Source organism: Anopheles stephensi, chromosome 2, assembly GCF_013141755.1.
Source record: "Anopheles stephensi strain Indian chromosome 2, UCI_ANSTEP_V1.0, whole genome shotgun sequence".
NCBI lineage: Eukaryota > Metazoa > Arthropoda > Insecta > Diptera > Culicidae > Anopheles > Anopheles stephensi.
Window position 1 is genome coordinate 76,903,406 of NC_050202.1, and position 18,741 is coordinate 76,922,146.

At 41.4% G+C, this 18,741-nt stretch overlaps 1 protein-coding gene across 2 annotated transcripts in view; it reads right to left on the reverse strand.

Annotated features, from left to right (window-relative positions):
- The window catches only part of LOC118503688 (hemicentin-1), a 182,481-nt gene extending 164,520 nt beyond the window's left edge, over positions 1-17,961 (reverse strand). For both annotated transcript variants that reach the window (XM_036037231.1, XM_036037230.1), the window contains exon 1: positions 17,923-17,961. The gene's annotated coding sequence lies outside the window, so the exon portion shown is untranslated. The remainder of the gene's footprint in view (positions 1-17,922) is intronic.
- Positions 17,962-18,741: the final 780 nt, after the last annotated feature.

Sequence of the window (18,741 nt, forward strand, 5' to 3'; positions counted from 1 at the left end):
GATCACAAAAACTTGTGGTTGTACAAAGAAAAGGAATAATTACAACTTCAACTCAAATCATTTTAAGCTAAGGTTTGACACACTTTACACAAGGTTTGATACATTATATTTTTTGTTATTGTTTTGATCATGGTCAACCAATTTACTACAAAATAATTCAATATTAATCGTGACACTTGCCATTACTCACTGCCGCCCTGCACTCGATACTTGCTTTCGGCATGCAATGTTCGAATGCAATCACCAAATGTAATGAACCTTCATCATCACCATCATCATCCACATCGTCTTACAGTACCAGCACCTTGCTTCACCATGGTTCAAGGTTACTCACCGGCAGTGATTGGAATAAATTAAAGACCGTCAGTCAGTCGTCCACGCAGCGAGAAAGAAAAATGGCCCAAACCATTTACAGGCAAATGAGCCTGTAATGATTTTGCAACGGATCCACGGGCAGGGGTAGGGTACTGACCGACGAACGAAAATGTGTATGAAAGATGATTGTTCGCTACATCGTGTGCCTCCCCGGTCGTCCCGTTGCGTTACGAACATTTTAACTTTCCAGCTTGCCCGCCAGCGACAAGGATCTCTTCAGGCGCACGTGTTTCCTGTCAGCGGTGAGCCTTTTGCACGAGTGGATTTTGACCCCGGCCAACATTTTAGCGGTGTGTGTGCTTTTTTTGCGTTTTGGTATTTTGGAATTAATTTGTATAATTTATTAGATTTTAGTGGAAAGTTATTCGCGACCATGGTCACGCAGCGGTGGTCACGCTGGTGGCGATAAAAAGAGGGAAGGAAAACTCGTCTCGGAAAGGTGAAAGAGCGATTGGGGGTTGTTTTTTTTTTTTTGAAAGCTGTGGCGGTACGCAAATCAAATGCGTTTCGCTTCTATTTAATTTCAACCTTAAGAAGTTTCGGTTTTTCTTTTCTCGAGCCGTTCCAGCTGCGTTGAGTTGTTCCGTTGCTTCATCTCTCGCTCAAGTGGATGGTTTGTGTTGGTTGTTGCTTGCAGGTGGATTAGTTCAGTCTAGGCTTATTTTCTCGATCCAGTCGAGTCTGCCTTCGAGGGGATTGCTTTTTCGTCTTATGATTCTTTTTTTATCGTTCTCTTTTGATGCTTTTTGCCCTTGGCCCGCGGCCATTGTTGAGAGTTAATGTTTTGTATGCTTCGTTTGTTACACATTTTGCTTCAGACTCAGCAAAAAACCAGACTTGTTTCGTTGTACGTACTTGAGCACACAAAAAAAGGAATTGCACGCCAACATATTATTAACACACACACAAAAAACACACCAACACACTCACAAAACCTTTGGCACATTGTTTTGCAAAGCTTGCGATTTTGTACACTTCCTTCCCTTTGGCGGAGCGTCGAACCAACGCTAAGAATGTGTTTGTTTCACATAATGACCTAAGGCACGATTTTTCCACCACACTTTTCCTGGTCGTTCGTTCACTACCAGTTTCAAATCCTTCACGCAGGGGCATCAATTGTTGTTCCCCCGAACAGCCCGCGAGAGATTTTTCTCCCGCTCTTAGCTTTCCCGGCCTGAAAAATGCGTGAGCCGGTGAAAACATTTCGGAGACGAACCGTGGTTGCTACGGGCACGGTTTACACTCACTGACAAAATGGCATAAATCAGGGGCAAAATTAATGATTGCAAAGCTCGGCCCCTTTGCGCGGCGAACCTGGTGGTGGATGGTGAAATGTTACTCAGGGCATGAAATAAATTTTCATTTCAAGATGAAAGTGCTATTTTTCAAGCTCACGCTCGCACGTCCCCAGGAGCAGCTGGGAAACAACATGTTTATTCAAATATGTTGCTTGCCGTGCGCCTTCCGGCACAATTCTCGCCGGTCCAGTCGATGGCAAACCGGGGCCAAGAGATTGAAATGCGCGCCGCGAGATGGACCGACGCTCCGGGAAAGCTGACTCCGTCCGAGGAAACAGTCACTCCAGACGTCACTCTAGACAGAAGGAAACGAACCGACCCAGCCAAATAAACGCTTTTTCACAACCGAACTCACTGCTGGACGGGCGGGGGCGTTGCTTGCCCGCCGGCCCGGCAGCCAGAGACGGAGGAAAAACAAAATAGATTTCCTCGCCGGACGTGCTGGCAAGATGGGCCGGAGCGGTGGAACGATGTAAAACAACGAACCGTGCATGTACGGGGCAGCAAACGAAGCAAATAAGTACCAAGAAGCAAAAGGAAAAGTAAGAGTCCGTTTCCATCGGAAGCAAAATCCAAGGCACTTAATAGCTTTTTATCATCGGCACCGGACCCCCCTGGGTTAGTGGATGTTGGGCGGCGGTTTTTTCTTCTTCAGTTTTTTTCCTTCAAACGCTTCTTCCAATCGTTTTGAGCAATTCTTCTATGTGCCTTACAGGGCTTTCGTTTTGTTTCAGCGTTTTTGTTTTTTGTTTTGAACGTTTTTGTCTGGTTCGTGGAATTATTTTCAATGACAGTAAAATATGTCCGGAAGCTAAGTTGTTCCGCTGGCTGGGCAGAAAAGTGTGCAAGGACTGGTTGGATGGACAGCGGCGAAGCGAGAGTGCATTGTTTTGCAACGGTTTAATTGAATTTGTAGCAAAGTTGGGTGCAAATTAAAAACTTTTATTTCATTTTCTGTAAAAACTTTTAAATAATAAATTTTCCATTAATTTTTGTAAACGATATTTTAGGTTTTTTTTACAGGAATAATTCTTTGAAAAATCCTTTAATTTATTAAAACGAAAGCTCTTACTGCAGGGATTATCGCCAAGTCAGCGTTATTTATTTTTGTTATTCCTCTATAAAAGCTATTTATACTACATTATTCTCGTAAAGTTTAACAACCTTTAACGTTTATAGAAAACACCATGATGAAATTCAAAAAACCTTTCCTTGGGTCTCCTCAATTTCGTCGCATAAGAAAAAAACCCTCCATCAATCCCCTCCTAGAACCATTGCAACCATTAGGCAACAATTGCTAACGAGTCACATCACTACAACACCACCATCAAAGGGGTTTCTTGGTGAAATTACGGAATCCTTCGACACTTAACGGCTTAAAGTTTGCACCAACAACAACCGATCAAATAAGCAAACTGAACGCAGATGATAGAAAACGAGCGAACAACGACTTCAAACAAGGTCGCCCTCTGTACCGGGAATCCGTAATCGGAGCTTAATATTCCATTGCCCTAACCGGCTGCCGAGCGATCTTCAGGTGACGCGAGAACTTCAAACGATAACGCTTGGACGATACGGTGCATTCGGATACCAAGGATGCAGGGAAAGAAATAATTGCTGCTGGAAAGGTGCCGGTGATGATGAAAAGCGATGGAACCGGTAGAGTCTGCGATGCCAACTCAAGTAATAACTCAGGTGAACCGAAACACCGGTCGTGTTTGAGGTTCTACTAATTGAAGCAATTATTGAAACGTTGCGTTGAAATGTTTCGCAGTCGCAGGAGGGTGTATACATTCTTCCAAGTAATATTTGCCTGCTAACAAGACACATTTCGTGACATTCTTTTCAGCGTGCTTGAGCTAAACTCCTTGAACTTTGAGGGTCGACGAGAATCGCTTAAAATTGTTCGGCAACCGGGCAGCCGAGCAACCTTTACGCCTTATCTCATTATCCGAGGGCCCCAAGCCCGTCAAGGTCTCACGCTCTTGTTTCGGTGGTGGACGACGACAATCGTCGTCCGCTTGCAAATGTCACTTGGAATTCACTTTAATTGGGCGCTTGCGATGCGATAAATTAATTTCCCTTGTCGGCACAGCGGTACGGGTGGACAGTTGGTACACTGCGGAGTGCTGGTGGGCGTCGCACGAGAGGTGAAGTTTAGTTGTTGGCTTAGATAACTCATGTTGCTGAATTGTTTTACAGCAGTGAATCTTCAGCCATCCAATGCTACCGCTACCGTTGCTGTCGGCACTGCAGTTGCGAAGTGCTCTGCAATCCAACCATCCTCCTCGGTATGCCATTTAACCGACTCTGTGCCGAGAAGTGTAGCAGTGGCACACAGAACACGGACCCTCTCCTTCGCAGCTACGAGGCACGGGGCAAAGATCGGGTTGGGTTTTTGTTCGTGCGCCGCACTTGAGGCATGACATTAATTGACATGCAAGAGCTGATTGCGGTGGGTAGATAAGGAAACTTTTGGTGATACAGACCCCGAAACAACCGTTCGCACACCCAGCATTCCATTCCAAACCTCAATCGAACAACCCTTCCGAAACGCGTCCTTCCATGGTCGGAGTCCTTCTCCCGAGCCCGGGGGTTCAAAATTAATTCAAACTACCAATTAAGATAGAAACTTTACCCGAAACCCGGGGTTCTTACACTTTTTACCGTCCCTACTTTCGAAACGAGCTCGGAGCTCCGTTGGCGGAGGCATCCTTCGCAGCCATCAAACAGACCGACCGAATTCTTCGCATGCCACCCGGCCTACCTTCTCGTTCTGCACCGCAATCAGCTTAACCCGATTCACGCTCGATACGTTCCCAACGAGACGGATCCGGAACGAGCCGGAAAACTGGCTTTCCTGCCGAATACACACTCGAATGCGAGCGTGAGTCCGTCCTCGTTGCTAGTACGGTGCGGTTAGTTGTCAACCGTATTTCCCACCACTCGTTTGGGGCCGCCGCTTCCTGGCTGCCTGTGTCGGGTGCCCTGGATCGGATGTCCGGAAATAGATTCCGAGAAAAGTGGAGGGTAGCGGCCGGGTTTGCATTCTTTTCATCGAGAAAACCATGATTGAAACAACCGAAAATCAAACAAACATTAGTGCATACCACCAGGGGTGATGCAGGGTGTCTTAGTTTTAATCGGGAAATCATTTGAAGTACGCAATAGAAATGCTTTGTTAATAATTACACACCGACAAAGATGTGATCTTTCCTATCTGATGTGAGGCATGCAATTTGAATGTTAAATAAATAAAAATGCTCATTACTGTCATTAATACAAAAATGCTCGTCTTCTTGGCTGATTGCATAAATTTAGGCGTTATTTAACAACAGAATACCAAGCGGTTCAAGGAATCTAATTAAACTTGATTTCCTAACTAGAAAATAGCTTCATTTCACAAATAGTAACGCTTTGCTAGCGATGAATTTGACTGTGATTTACTATAGCATCAAAAAATTCCTCCAACGCCAAAGGGTTGCATCAAACCTAGCTCAACTTCAACAAAATCTCCATATTAAAACAATATCTTAAGGTGTGTTGGAAAATCTAATTTTATAATCATTCAGCTAAAGAGCTGCGGGCTTCTTACTTATCTTTCTACTCGCGGCTGAGGCTCACTTTAAATGAATCTTAATCATTTAAGTGGAATCTGCGATACGAGATGGCGCGCTAGACACTTAACGATAAGGCACCACGTTCCAAGCATGTGTGCGTATGTGGCAGTTTGGTCCCAGCGTGAAAGTTCTATTCTGCCGAGGACTTCTTCCGGTTCGTTAAAGGACACCAATCTCCCGTATCTTTCTCTCTCTCTCTCTCTCTCTCTTGCTTTGGCCTATTCGTTCGACGAGCAAATTTTGAGTGCACGAAAGTAGCGGAAAGCAATTTTGAAGCAATTTTCAGTCAACAAGCAGGAAAATGGGGACACAAATACACTTCCAAGCGCTCGCGCACGAACACACACACACGCACCTTGTATTGTGATCGGGAAAGCGAGCACGGTGAAGGCAAGGGCTTTTTCCTTCCTATCCGATTCAATGCGATCCGGGCCACTGCAGACGTTCGTGATGCTGGTAAGCCTAGGAACGTGCCCGACCACGACCATGGTGGGATGATTTTAATGTAGTGAAATTTAAATTTTCATAAACAGGTCGCTCCATTTCGGGTTTCCGCTCAGGGGTTGCGAGGCAGGAAGTTCGGGGCGAGAGAAATTTACCTTTTTTCCCGTTCTCGTGCCAACGCACCGCGTACGCCAAAAAATGTCGAATCGCTCGGTGTAACATTTTACTGGGAAAAAAAGGCACGAGAAACGCACCGAACCGTGAAGTTGCTGGCAGATGTGTTGATGTTGATGGAAAACAGTGCTTAACAGGGCCTGGGAACTGTTCGCTGGTACGAATTGCGCTTAACCTTCCCGGTCTCGGTTATTTATTCCACTCACACACGTCACTCAAACTGGTATTGCTGTGTGGGTGAGTGTTTTTTAGAATTTTTACTTCAACATCGACACCTTCAGGGATTTTCCACGCCCGGGCGTGCCCGGCTGTTGAGGAATGGGTGGAGAGAGAAAAACAGGTGGCTTAATGCAATCGGCGTACGGCAGCCAGCATCCAGGTATCGGTGACAGTGACAACGCCATCCTTTCTCACACATCGCCATGGAGGCCGGAAGTTGATAACAAAATTATCAAAATGCGTAACGAAATTAATGCATACGCATCGCCTTCCTTCCGCACACGTACTTGAGCAGAGTTTTGAGCAAAAGCACCGGGGGGAAAAAACTCCACTGTACTTACTGGTAATGGAGAAACGGCCAACCGTACATAAATTATTCAACAGCATTTCACTTCCATCGGTCTCATGGGCTTCCATGGGTACGCCAAAGCATCGTTCGCTTTTTTTTCCCGGGTGCTTTAGAACACAACACATAAATACGGAGAATTCGGTAAAGACGCGACATGATTCGGATATAATCCAATTAAAGGCTGCGGTTAGCACATGTTAACGTATGTGGACTGTAAACACTCGCGTCGGTAGCATAGCATCGTTTAGCACCCTGCCTAGAGGAGACTGTGCTTCATTTCGAAGGCGTTAGCAATTTTGACGGAATATTCACACCCTCTAATCGTGTTTGCTTGCTGCAGAATGGTGTATGCTTCATGTTGCAGATTTTTGCTTGAATCTTAAACCTTTTTACACGTAGTCAATAGTGATATCCAATGTAAATATATCTGTCTCGTGGGTTAGTTGTATGTTTGAAACTGAAACTATATTCCCATTCCCTTGGATGGTACCAAGAACAGTACTGATGGATACGTTTCCCGAGCTTTGGTTTTCAATTCGCAACAGTTTTGATTTTATATTGAGATGTTTGGAATTTAAATGATATTGATGGCCATTCTGTTGAAAGGCACCAGTTCAAAGGAAAGAAAAATATTATACATGAAGCCTTTCAGTACCATGTTGCTAATATTATTGGGCTGGTTTCATCCTAATACACATCAACACCGTACTGAACAATTAATCTAAATTCTATGAACAATGTTTGTATTTTTTCTGACAAATCAAACTAGGGTAGGATAACACATTTCCTACTCTCCAATCCACTGAAATTCGTTTTTTTGAAGTTTTGCAATTTGTGGCCCTTTTTTCATTCTAATTCTTTGCATGGTAGTCCTTTTTCTAAACAAAGCGTTAGCGCTGGACAAGTGTGCCTGATTCATAATCTCGCGGTTAATGTTGGTATTCAGAATGTAGCGTGCTTTCTGTTTTTCCTCTGCAGAAATATAACATGCTCCAATAGTTACTCAACATTGTGGAATAGCACTGTGTTATCAACGTTGAACACTGTTCAATATAGCGATAACCTTAAAACGATCACAGTAGTCAGATCATAACATCTTCTTCTCGAGAGATCTCGGCCTGCCGTTTCTGGCTTCCTGCGACTTGATTTTACCCCAGTTAAGACGACAGCGCAGTAAGGAGTTAAGACGACAGCGCAACACGAGAAACGCCACGCAGCAGAACGCGCCACCGATAAACAAACAAACCACGCACGACCGATAAACAAACAAACCACAAAGCAGCGCGCACAACATAATTTGCAACGCAGCATTATTCAGCACGCAGCATAATTCAACACGGACCAGCGCACCAGCATCCATCCAAACAGTTCAGTTGATACTCAGACGCTAATCCGAACGGTTATTAACTCCGCCGGTCGATGGAAATAAAGTTAAGTTTTTTTTAAAAACACTTCTCCCGGACACCGTGCGTTAACTGGCGCCCGAATAGGGACCGCGCTATGTGAAAAATAAAGTTAAGGTGCAAGTGAAAAGTAACCACGTTAGAGTGAAAGTTACCACCAAATCCTAAACTAAAAAAGACTTCCTGATCGCCGAGTGCAGCCGTGTGAAAAGGATCCCGAGTCACCTGTGCAGTTAGCAGCTCACGCAGGACAAAAAGGAACCATCCATCACACTGAGAAGGAAGAATATCATAGCCGGTTTCCCAGCAAAAAACAACACATCGCCCGTTAGAGGAGCGAAAAACAACATAAGGCCCGCTAGAGGAGCTGATAAAGACAACATAAGACGTACATCCAACGCCCGAAACAGGATGCGTATGGTACCGTAAGTACAGTGAATTATAAAAAATCGTAAGTGAAAATTTCAAACAGTGAAAAAAAATCAAAAACGAGTATTAAAAACGATTGCAAATTAATATTACATATTACTAACTCAATCAAGTGAAGTTAAAAACGTGTTTAAACTAACGAAAAAATCCTGGAGGATCTAATTAATTCATTACAATCTCTAACATTGAAAATGTCGAGACCCGAACTTGATCAAATTATCAACCGCATTGCCGCACTCGAAGCGTGCAATATTGCCCCCACTTTTATCGATTATTCTGATCCACCGCTTTATTTCACAAAGCCAGATGGAACAAGTGTAAATCCTGAAACTTTTGAAAAAATTCCCGATTTGGTAAAAGATCTACCAACATTCACTGGGGATCCCAGCGAACTGAATAGCTGGTTAAATGATGTAGACAGTTTAGTGAAACTCTATCAAACTAAAGGTACAGATACCATCGAACGTCAAAATAAATACCACATGATCTGCAAATTCATTCGTAGAAAAATACGCGGTGAAGCGAATGACTCACTCGTCGCTTCAAACGTAGGCATAAATTGGAACCTGATCAAAAAAACATTGATCACCTATTACGGCGAAAAACGTGACTTGGAAACATTGGACTTCCAACTCATGAGCGTGCAACAGAAGAACCGCTCACTTGAAGTATATTACGACGAGGTGAACAGATTACTGTCCCTCATCGCAAATCAAATAAATACCGATGAAAGGTTTACACACCCCGAAGCTTCCAGAGCTTTAATTGAAATGTACAACAAAAAAGCAATTGATGCTTTCATGAGAGGACTCGATGGAGACGTTTACAAGTTCATAAGGAATTATGAGCCAACATCGCTTGCAGGAGCATACAGCTATTGTATCTCTTTCCAAAATATTGAATGCAGAAAAATGTTAACAAAACCGAGAACATACACTCCACCAACGGCACCAAGGAATATGATTCCCTTACCGCCACCAACAATAATAAGGTACACACATGCCCAGCCACCACCTAGGCCTCATTACCCAAAACCTCCAATGTATGGAAATCGAAATTTTAACAATTTCATTCCAAGGCACCAACAGCCCTTTCAAAAAATGCAATCTAATCAATTTCAACGTCAACCTCCACCAGAACCGATGGACGTTGATCAATCTATCAGAACTCGCCAAGTAAATTACGGAAATCGTCCAAATTCAAACAATGTGAGACCACCAAAACGACCTAGAGTCAATAATATCCAAACAAACGCCAGAAACATAAACAACATTAATCATATAGCAGATGCCAATCTTGCACAAACATTCGAAAACGTAAACAACAACGTGAATAACACAACGGTTGACAATGTGCAACAGTCATTCGAACGATATTTCAGAACAATTGAAAAACAAGAAGGTAATAACTTCAGAGAAACTTTTGAAGAAGCAGAGCTGAATTTTTTAGAATAAACTCAGCGTTGCCTTACTTCTTATTCTATGGTAACGCTTCAGAACCACTCAAAATGTTAATTGATACTGGATCTAATAAAAATTACATACATCCAAAATATGCAAAAATTTCACACAAGGTTGATAAACCATTTTTCATATCATCCGTAGCAGGAGATATTAAAATCGACGCTTATTCTCAAGCACGATTATTCAAACCATATTCAGATAAAATGCTAAAATTTTATCATTTAGAAAATTTAAAATCGTTTGATGCCATAATTGGACACGATTCACTAAAGGAAATTAAAGCAGTAATTGACACAGCCAATGAAATATTAATCATTGATGGCACATATGTCATTCCATTACAACAATACCAACTACAGGAAGTAAATAAAATAAACATTCGTGATAATCATCTGAACCAAAACGAAAAAAGAAAGCTACATGACCTATTACAGGAATATCAAGATCTTTTCCAACCACCAGATTTGAAACTACCTTGTACATCGCGAGTAAAAGCGACAATAAGAACAAAAGATGAATCACCAGTTTATAGTAAAACGTATCCCTATCCCCAAGCACTTAAAGGTGAAGTTAACAAGCAAATTGAAAAACTCCTAAATGATGGAATCATCAGACCTTCGAAATCCCCATACAATGCACCAGTGCGGATTGTTCCAAAAAAACTGGATGCTGCCAATGAAAAAAAATATAGACTTGTCGTAGACTACAGAAAATTGAACACTCAAACAATAAGCGATAAATATCCTATTCCGGATCCATCTACTGTTTTAGCCAATCTAGGTTCAAATAAATATTTCACAACTCTTGACTTAGCGTCAGGATTTCATCAAGTACCTATGTCGGAAAATGATATCGAAAAAACTGCATTTTCAATAAACAACGGAAAATATGAATTCGTACGCATGCCATTTGGTTTAAAAAATGCCCCTTCAATATTCCAACGCGTCATGGACGACACTTTAAGGGAACACATCGGAAAAATTTGTCACATATACATCGATGACATAATCATTTTTAGCAAAACAGTTGAAGAACATCTGCAAAATTTAAGAATTGTTCTAGAAACTCTGAGAGCCGCTTATTTCAAAATACAACCGGATAAATCTGAATTTCTAAAGACAGAAGTTGAATTCCTCGGATTCATAGTCTCAAGTGAAGGACTTAAACCAAATATAAAAAAGATTGAAGCCATAAAAAAATTCCCAGAACCACAAAACCTTAAAGAACTAAGAAGATTCTTAGGAATGTCAGGTTACTACCGCAGGTTTATTAAAAACTATGCACAACTGGCAAAACCCATCACAAAACTCCTAAGAGGGGAGGATGGCCATCGCCAAATTTCCAAACACGAATCAAAAAATTTCCCTATTAAATTTGATCAAACCGCAAAAAACGCATTTCAAACCCTTAAAGACATAATATCTTCTAATGATGTTTTAGCTTTTCCAGATTTCCAGAAGCCATTCGAACTAACAACAGACGCATCGGAAAAAGCACTAGGAGCTGTGCTTTCACAAAAATGTCACGACGGTGATAGACCGATAACCTTCATTTCTCGTACTCTTTCCAAAACAGAGGAAAATTATGCAACCAACGAAAAGGAAATGCTTGCCATCGTTTGGGCACTACAAACATTGAGAAATTTCATATACGGAGCTAAAATTAATATTCATACAGATCATCAACCATTAACATTTGCTTTATCTCCGCAGAACAACAACGCAAAACTGAAAAGATGGAAATCTTTCATGGAGGAACACGATTACCAATTATTCTACAAACCCGGAAGATCAAACGTTGTAGCAGATGCACTTTCCCGTATACAACTAAACTCATTGACGCCAACTCAGCACTCAGCTGACGAAGACGATCATTCTTATATACCTTCAACAGAAGCACCAATTAATGTATTCCACAACCAACTAGTATTTAAAATTGGAACTAATTCTTCATACCAATTAATTACCCCTTTCCCAAAATTCAGAAGACATATTTTTATTGAACCAACATTTACTTCTGATTTTATCAAGGATAAATTCAAAAAATTAATCAATCCAAATGTAATTAATGGAATTCACACAGATGAACAAACAATGGGAATTATCCAAGAAGTTTATAAAACTCTCTACAATCCAAAAACAATCAAAGCTAGATTTTCCCAAAGACAAGTACAAGACCTATGCGATGAAGAAACACAAATTGAAGAAATCAAGAATATTCATAATTTTGCTCACAGAAATGCTAAGGAAAACTCATTGCAATTTATAAAAAAATTCTACTTTCCCGGAATGAGAAAAAGTATTCAAAACATTGTAAAAAATTGTGAGATATGTAAAACAGAAAAATACGAGAGAAAACCCCAACAATTTATACCAGTAAAAACACCAATACCGACATATCCTGGAGAAATTATCCATATTGACATATTTGCTTATAACGCAAACTTTTTATTTATCTCATCTATAGATAAATTTTCAAAATACGTTAAAATACGACCGATAAAATCGAAATCAATCGCTGATATAAAGGAAGTTTTACTACAACTCCTATATGACTGGGACTTACCAGCTCAAATTGTAATAGACAACGAATGTACGTTTGTCTCAAACGTTATCGAACAATCAATACTAAACCTAGGAACAAAAATATTTAAAACTCCAGTTAATCGTTCAGAAACGAATGGACAAATAGAACGTTGCCATTCAACAATTAGAGAAATCGCTAGATGCACAAAAAAACTCAATCCAGAGATGAGCATTATAACATTAGTACAACAAGCTGTTTATAAGTATAATCACAGCATACATTCATTCATAAAGGATACACCACGAAATGTGTATGTAGGAGAAATATCAAACGATCCGCTAGAGAGATCAAGAATAAGAGAAAAAACAAATGAAAGAATACTACAGATATTCAAAAAGAATGAAGAAAAAATCAAAGATGAAAAATATAAGGATTACGTAGAAAACGAATATGCATTCGAAAAGAAAAAGACGAATAACAAACGCGAAAGTCGTTTTAATGCAGTAAAAGTAAAGGAGAATCATCCAACATATATTATCGATTCAAACAATCGAAAAATACATAAAGTAAACTTAAGAAAGTAATGAAAAAATATTAATACTTTTTCAAAATTGTTTTAACTATCGTTACAGAATACTTACGATCCTGTTGATCAAACTAATTTTCGCAGACGTAAACATATATGATTTAAATAACAATCCATTAGCCATAATACCGATAGGTAAAGCTAAGATTCAAATTGGATACGTAAGAACAATACATCCAATAGATTTAACTGATATAAACGAAACAATAGAGAAAACATTACAAGATAGTCCAAATGGAAATTCTACTGAATCTATCGAAAATTTGATCAGCATAAAAGCTAGCATGCTAAAGGACACTTTTGCGAAAATCAAAGCATTTGTGAAAAGACAAAAACGATGGGACACGATAGGAAAAATTTGGAAATGGATCGCTGGAACTCCAGATGCAGACGACCTACATGTCATAAACTCCACAATGAACTCCCTGATAGCAGAAAGCAACAAACAAATAATAATCAACCAAGGCTTCAACGACAGGTTGAAACAAATAACTGATGTCGCTAACCAAGTCGTAAATATCGAAAACGAACGCTATGAGTCACACCAAGTGGAAATTCGGAAACTTATTCTACTTTCCAACATAAATATGCTACAAGAAAAATTGGATGTCATAGAAGACGCTATACTGTTAGCTAAAAACGGTATTCCGAGCAGTAAGCTACTATCCCTTGAGGATCTGACATCAATAGAACAGTTTCTTGAGAAGAATAACATTAAATACAACACACCGGAAGAATTGCTAAGGCAATCAACTGCCCAAGTAGCAGTAAATGAATCTCATATACTATACATGCTAAAGTTCCCCAAACTATCTTCAAAAATCTACGAATACGAATACATTGACTCGATAATACAACACGATGCACGTATAATCGTCACACAAAACTTTATATTACAAAATCAAACCCACGTATATTCCATGACGGAGAAGTGCCAACAACAAGAAGATGTTTATATATGTCCGCAAATCGGCATACAACAACCCACAACATGCATTCAACAAATTGTGAGAAGAGAAGATTCACAATGTGACTACGAAAAGATTTATAGTCGAGGCTTCATAAAAAGAATCAAAGACGACACAATACTAATCAACGACGCAATAGCAGAAATCGCATCAAACTGCAGCAAAATGAACCAAGTACTGAACGGTTCCTACGTCATACAATTCGAAAATTGTAACATTATCATTAATGGAGAAATTTATTCAAACGACGAAGTCACCATTCCTGGTAAACCATTCAAATCAACAGCAGGAATCAACATCGATAAGGGTGAAATCGAACATAAACCGCCTCTCCAACTCGTACAAAAACTCACCATAGAACATAGAGAAAAACTAAAAAGTATTAACTTGCAGAATGATTCTCTAAGATGGAAAATTAATGTATTCGGAGGAACTTTTGCATTCATATGCCTATGCGCATTTATAATCTGTTTATTCTTCCACTTCAAGAGAACGACGATAAAAGTAAACATGACTCAAGCGAAACGACCAGAAACGTTCGTTAGCAGACCAACTTCATTCCACGCAGCAACGAGACTTTGAGGGCAAAGTCATTTAAGAGGGGAGGAGTTAAGACGACAGCGCAGTAAGGAGTTAAGACGACAGCGCAACACGAGAAACGCCACGCAGCAGAACGCGCCACCGATAAACAAACAAACCACGCACGACCGATAAACAAACAAACCACAAAGCAGCGCGCACAACATAATTTGCAACGCAGCATTATTCAGCACGCAGCATAATTCAACACGGACCAGCGCACCAGCATCCATCCAAACAGTTCAGTTGATACTCAGACGCTAATCCGAACGGTTATTAACTCCGCCGGTCGATGGAAATAAAGTTAAGTTTTTTTTAAAAACACTTCTCCCGGACACCGTGCGTTAACTCCCCCTTAACAGTAGGGACTGAACAGTCAGTTTAGCGTACGGGGAGGTGGTCTGGATGTGATTTGAGCCCCGGTCTTGCCGTGTGAAAACCACTGTCGTTTCGGCCACCGGACCGCCAGATCGTAACCGTTCATCAAATACACCTTTTGCTACAGACGTTGATGATGCTGGTGGCATTAGGCAATAATAAACCTTGCAATCATAATCATATTATCAGATGGCACATTATGTTATATCACCAGTCAGAACCTGTATGGATTGGATGACATGTTCCATAATCGAATGCTATTGACAACTTCGAATGCTATTGACAAACTACGATTATGACTTATTTTCCATTTGGGCAGATTTCGTCACTCATACTGTTTTCTTAGAGAAATTTTAAGGAACCTTAGCCCAAAGAATATCGAATATTACAATCGCTTCCACTCAACGCAAAAAAATTTAAAAGAGCGCAGATTACCATCACACGGAATCATCATAAAATCATTCTCATATTGACATCAAGAGCATCATCATTTTAACACATCCTTGCTTTCAACTCTCACAAATATTTAACGACAATCTCAGTCGCACCGCACGCTAACAAGCAGCTCACCACGCATTTTAATTGCAAGTCCCTGTTCACGTAACCTACAGCAAATCCATGCCAAGCATCCGTCCCGTTTGTTCGTAGTGAGAAAGTACGAACCAGGTTTCAATGTTGGCACTGTTAATGCTGCTGGTGACGGGCAAACACCGTAGCCCGTCAACCAGTATAAATACAAATCTGTGTGCACATTCGTTCACTAATGAATTAAACAATGACACCGTCATGAGTAAACAGGACGCCTTCCTTTCCGGTCGGGCGAACTCGGTCGGACTTTTCTGCGGTTCCGAGAGGAAATGTTCGACCCAAGCTATCTGAGAGTCTGTGAGATGCAAGACGGTACAATAGAGGTGGAGAAAAAAAAAACCACCCCTAAGACCATTTTGCCAAGACGCAAGGTTTCGTAACTTCTGAGGAAACTCGGTTCGCTTCAGTTCAGTTATAGGTGAACTTGAAGATAACGGGGCGATGGGTTGTGTAAGAAAATTGGAAAGTTTTGTTTGTGAATCACGTTTACATCATGTCTTTGTCGCATAATTCGAAGCAGAGCTGTCAGAGACCAATTTATTTAGTTTTATAGCGCTATGTAACTGTTTGTTGGACATGACATTTTCCGTAAATGAAGTTTTTGTTTTAGGTAGTGGCTTTAAATGGGGTAAAATTGTATCCCGATGAACGCATCCATGATGAAAAGAGGGGAAAAGGGTTTTGTTCTCGTGATTACCGATTCACGCTGAAAGGTATTACAGGCAAGCCAATAATAACTATCATTCAATTATTGATTGCTTGAATTTTCTACACAAATTTAAAACAAATAACGATACTTTAAACATGCAAACCGTTCCAATGAAACACGCTTTAAATTAATTTGCATTTTCACTTAATTGAAAAACAGTTACCGCGTCCACATACACACCCGCAGCGCGATATGCATGGAACGTTTCATAATTTAAATTTAACCGACCAGCAAACGAGCTGACGCACGAACAGGCCGGAATGAAAATTTTGATTAAAAGAAGTCACTTTCGCGCAGGGAGTGAAAAAAGGCGCAAAATAAAATCCGATTTTTGAACGTTGCAATCGATCGACATCATCATCCGTGCACAATCGAGAGTGGAAAAATCAATTCCGCCAGTAATTGATCAGCGTATAACTGGCAGAGAAAATATAACCTTTGAATGGAAAATGCTAACCATATGAAAAATGCAGTTGAAGGAATGTGTGTTTGATGGGGATTTTCCTATTCTGGATTGTGAACGAAACCATAAGGGTAGGCACGAAAAAAGCTTTTTATATAATTGAATAAATTTAGGTGTTTACTTTTTTATATCGACGGACAACGATGCAGCTGACGATTCGATGGGGTGAGGTTGCTTACTCGAATGTATTTTCCCCATTCCGGAAGATCCACATAAACACTCTTGATTGAACATGCAGAGGTAACAGAGCATCCCCATGGAACTGTTAAAAATATCACCCATCACTCACGCCCAATGGAAAACTGTGCCTTTCCCAACGCATATTTCCGTGGTGCTCTTTTCCATTCGTAAAGTTGGGCATCACGACACACGCAAACACACACCAACATTACGCACCCACGCACTCATTTACACAATGCTTGAGATCGTTAAACCAACACTCGTTAAAGCAATCAAACCCATCAAACTCTGCGCTGATGAATTGATGCACTCACACTGCACTGGCCGTGCCACCGTAAACGGGTGGGAGGCGTGCGTCAACCATTGACACGACCACACGAGAAATGCATTCACTTTCAGCTATCCAGTAGGGTTTGATTTCCATCGGGAAATGGCACGTAACGTGATCGGACAGTTGGCGAGCCCCTCGCAAATGCAAATCGAGCCGGAATCTCATCCCGGGTAATAGTAATTGGAACGGAAGCTACGCGTTTGCTGTACGCTAATCTGCGTGTTGTAATCCCATCAGCAGCCAATTCCTGATTGATTCACTTGCCCCGTGTTTGCCACCATATTCTGCACACACATCCACACACATATAGACACACATTTACAAGAGCACGAGGCACGGTAGCTACGGGGATTAATTTGTACAAAAATGTGAAGATTCAATTTGTATTCCACCGTACGGCTTATGCGATGGACAACAAGGCCCTGTCTGTTTGCATTCTGTGTCAAATAGATTCATGCGGGCTTGCCTAGTGTAGCACGCACATCAACACTATTTCACTCACACTACGATCACCGTCGATCGGTTTCACTGTTTTTCACCGACTGCCCTTTTTCCACCAGTTTTGTTTCTTTCTGCTGATTCGCCATCGATCCTTACGACACGCAGACACACACACACAACGGCACGGAAAAAGCCATGAAAGTGATTAAGGAAACACCTTTCACCACACCTTTCACCATGCCGCCCTTCCCACGATTGTCCTCCCCCTCCCTCCCTCCACCACCTGTCTCGAGCACTAGAGGGGGAAAGCAGAAGTAGAAGCAGCAGCAGCAGCAGCAGCAAAAGCAACAACAACGAACACACCGCCTCTAGACACAACGCGACACCCGGACAACGTACCTAGCGTATTCACATTGTTTCCACGACGATTATCGAAACACTACTGCGTCGGAAAATTCGGCCAACCGTTCGGCAAAATTGGTCATTCGCGAACCAACCCACCCATCACTTCGGGCGGGGTGTGCGAGTGCCGACACTGTTCCGTTCGGAGTTTTTCGCGATTCGCGTACCGTGTGCAGGGTTGCCTCGTAGGAGGCTATGGCCGGTTCGCAACCGGTTCGAGCAGATGAACACTGCCGCGAACCGGTACGAAAGCTCCGGGTTGAAGGTTTCGATTTCGAGCAGTGGCCGTCGAGTTGCTGTGCGCATGCTTCGATTGTCGGCTGTTTGCCGGTGTTTTCGTATCCGTCCGGATGTGCAGATGTGGTGGGTGGGCGAGCGTGTCCGTCGAATGCGTTTGTTAGAGCTGTTGCCGCTGGGCAGATCAGTCATGGTAAGACGCGCCCAAATAGCTGTTGTTGCAGGCGGCACAATGCAGTTAGCTGCGAGCTAAGTTTGGGTTTTGTCACATGGTTTCACGGCACATCATTGCTATGGTAATTGAGTTGTCTGATATCTTATACATAAATTCCTTGAATAACGGCTAGTAAGTGATAAGAATTTTCAAAATTTATTTTGGTCGAGATGAATTGCCATTTATGATTCTCTAGAGCAAATACAACCAGATTCCTGTTTTTCTTAAGCATTCCATTTATATTTTTTCGTTCAATGCTTTTTGCATTTGTCCTCAATGATATTTGCAGGTCTGTGACGATCAGGTTCTCTTACGTTTTACTCATTTCTTTTTCTTCTTCCTTGGCACTACAACCTCGAAAGGTT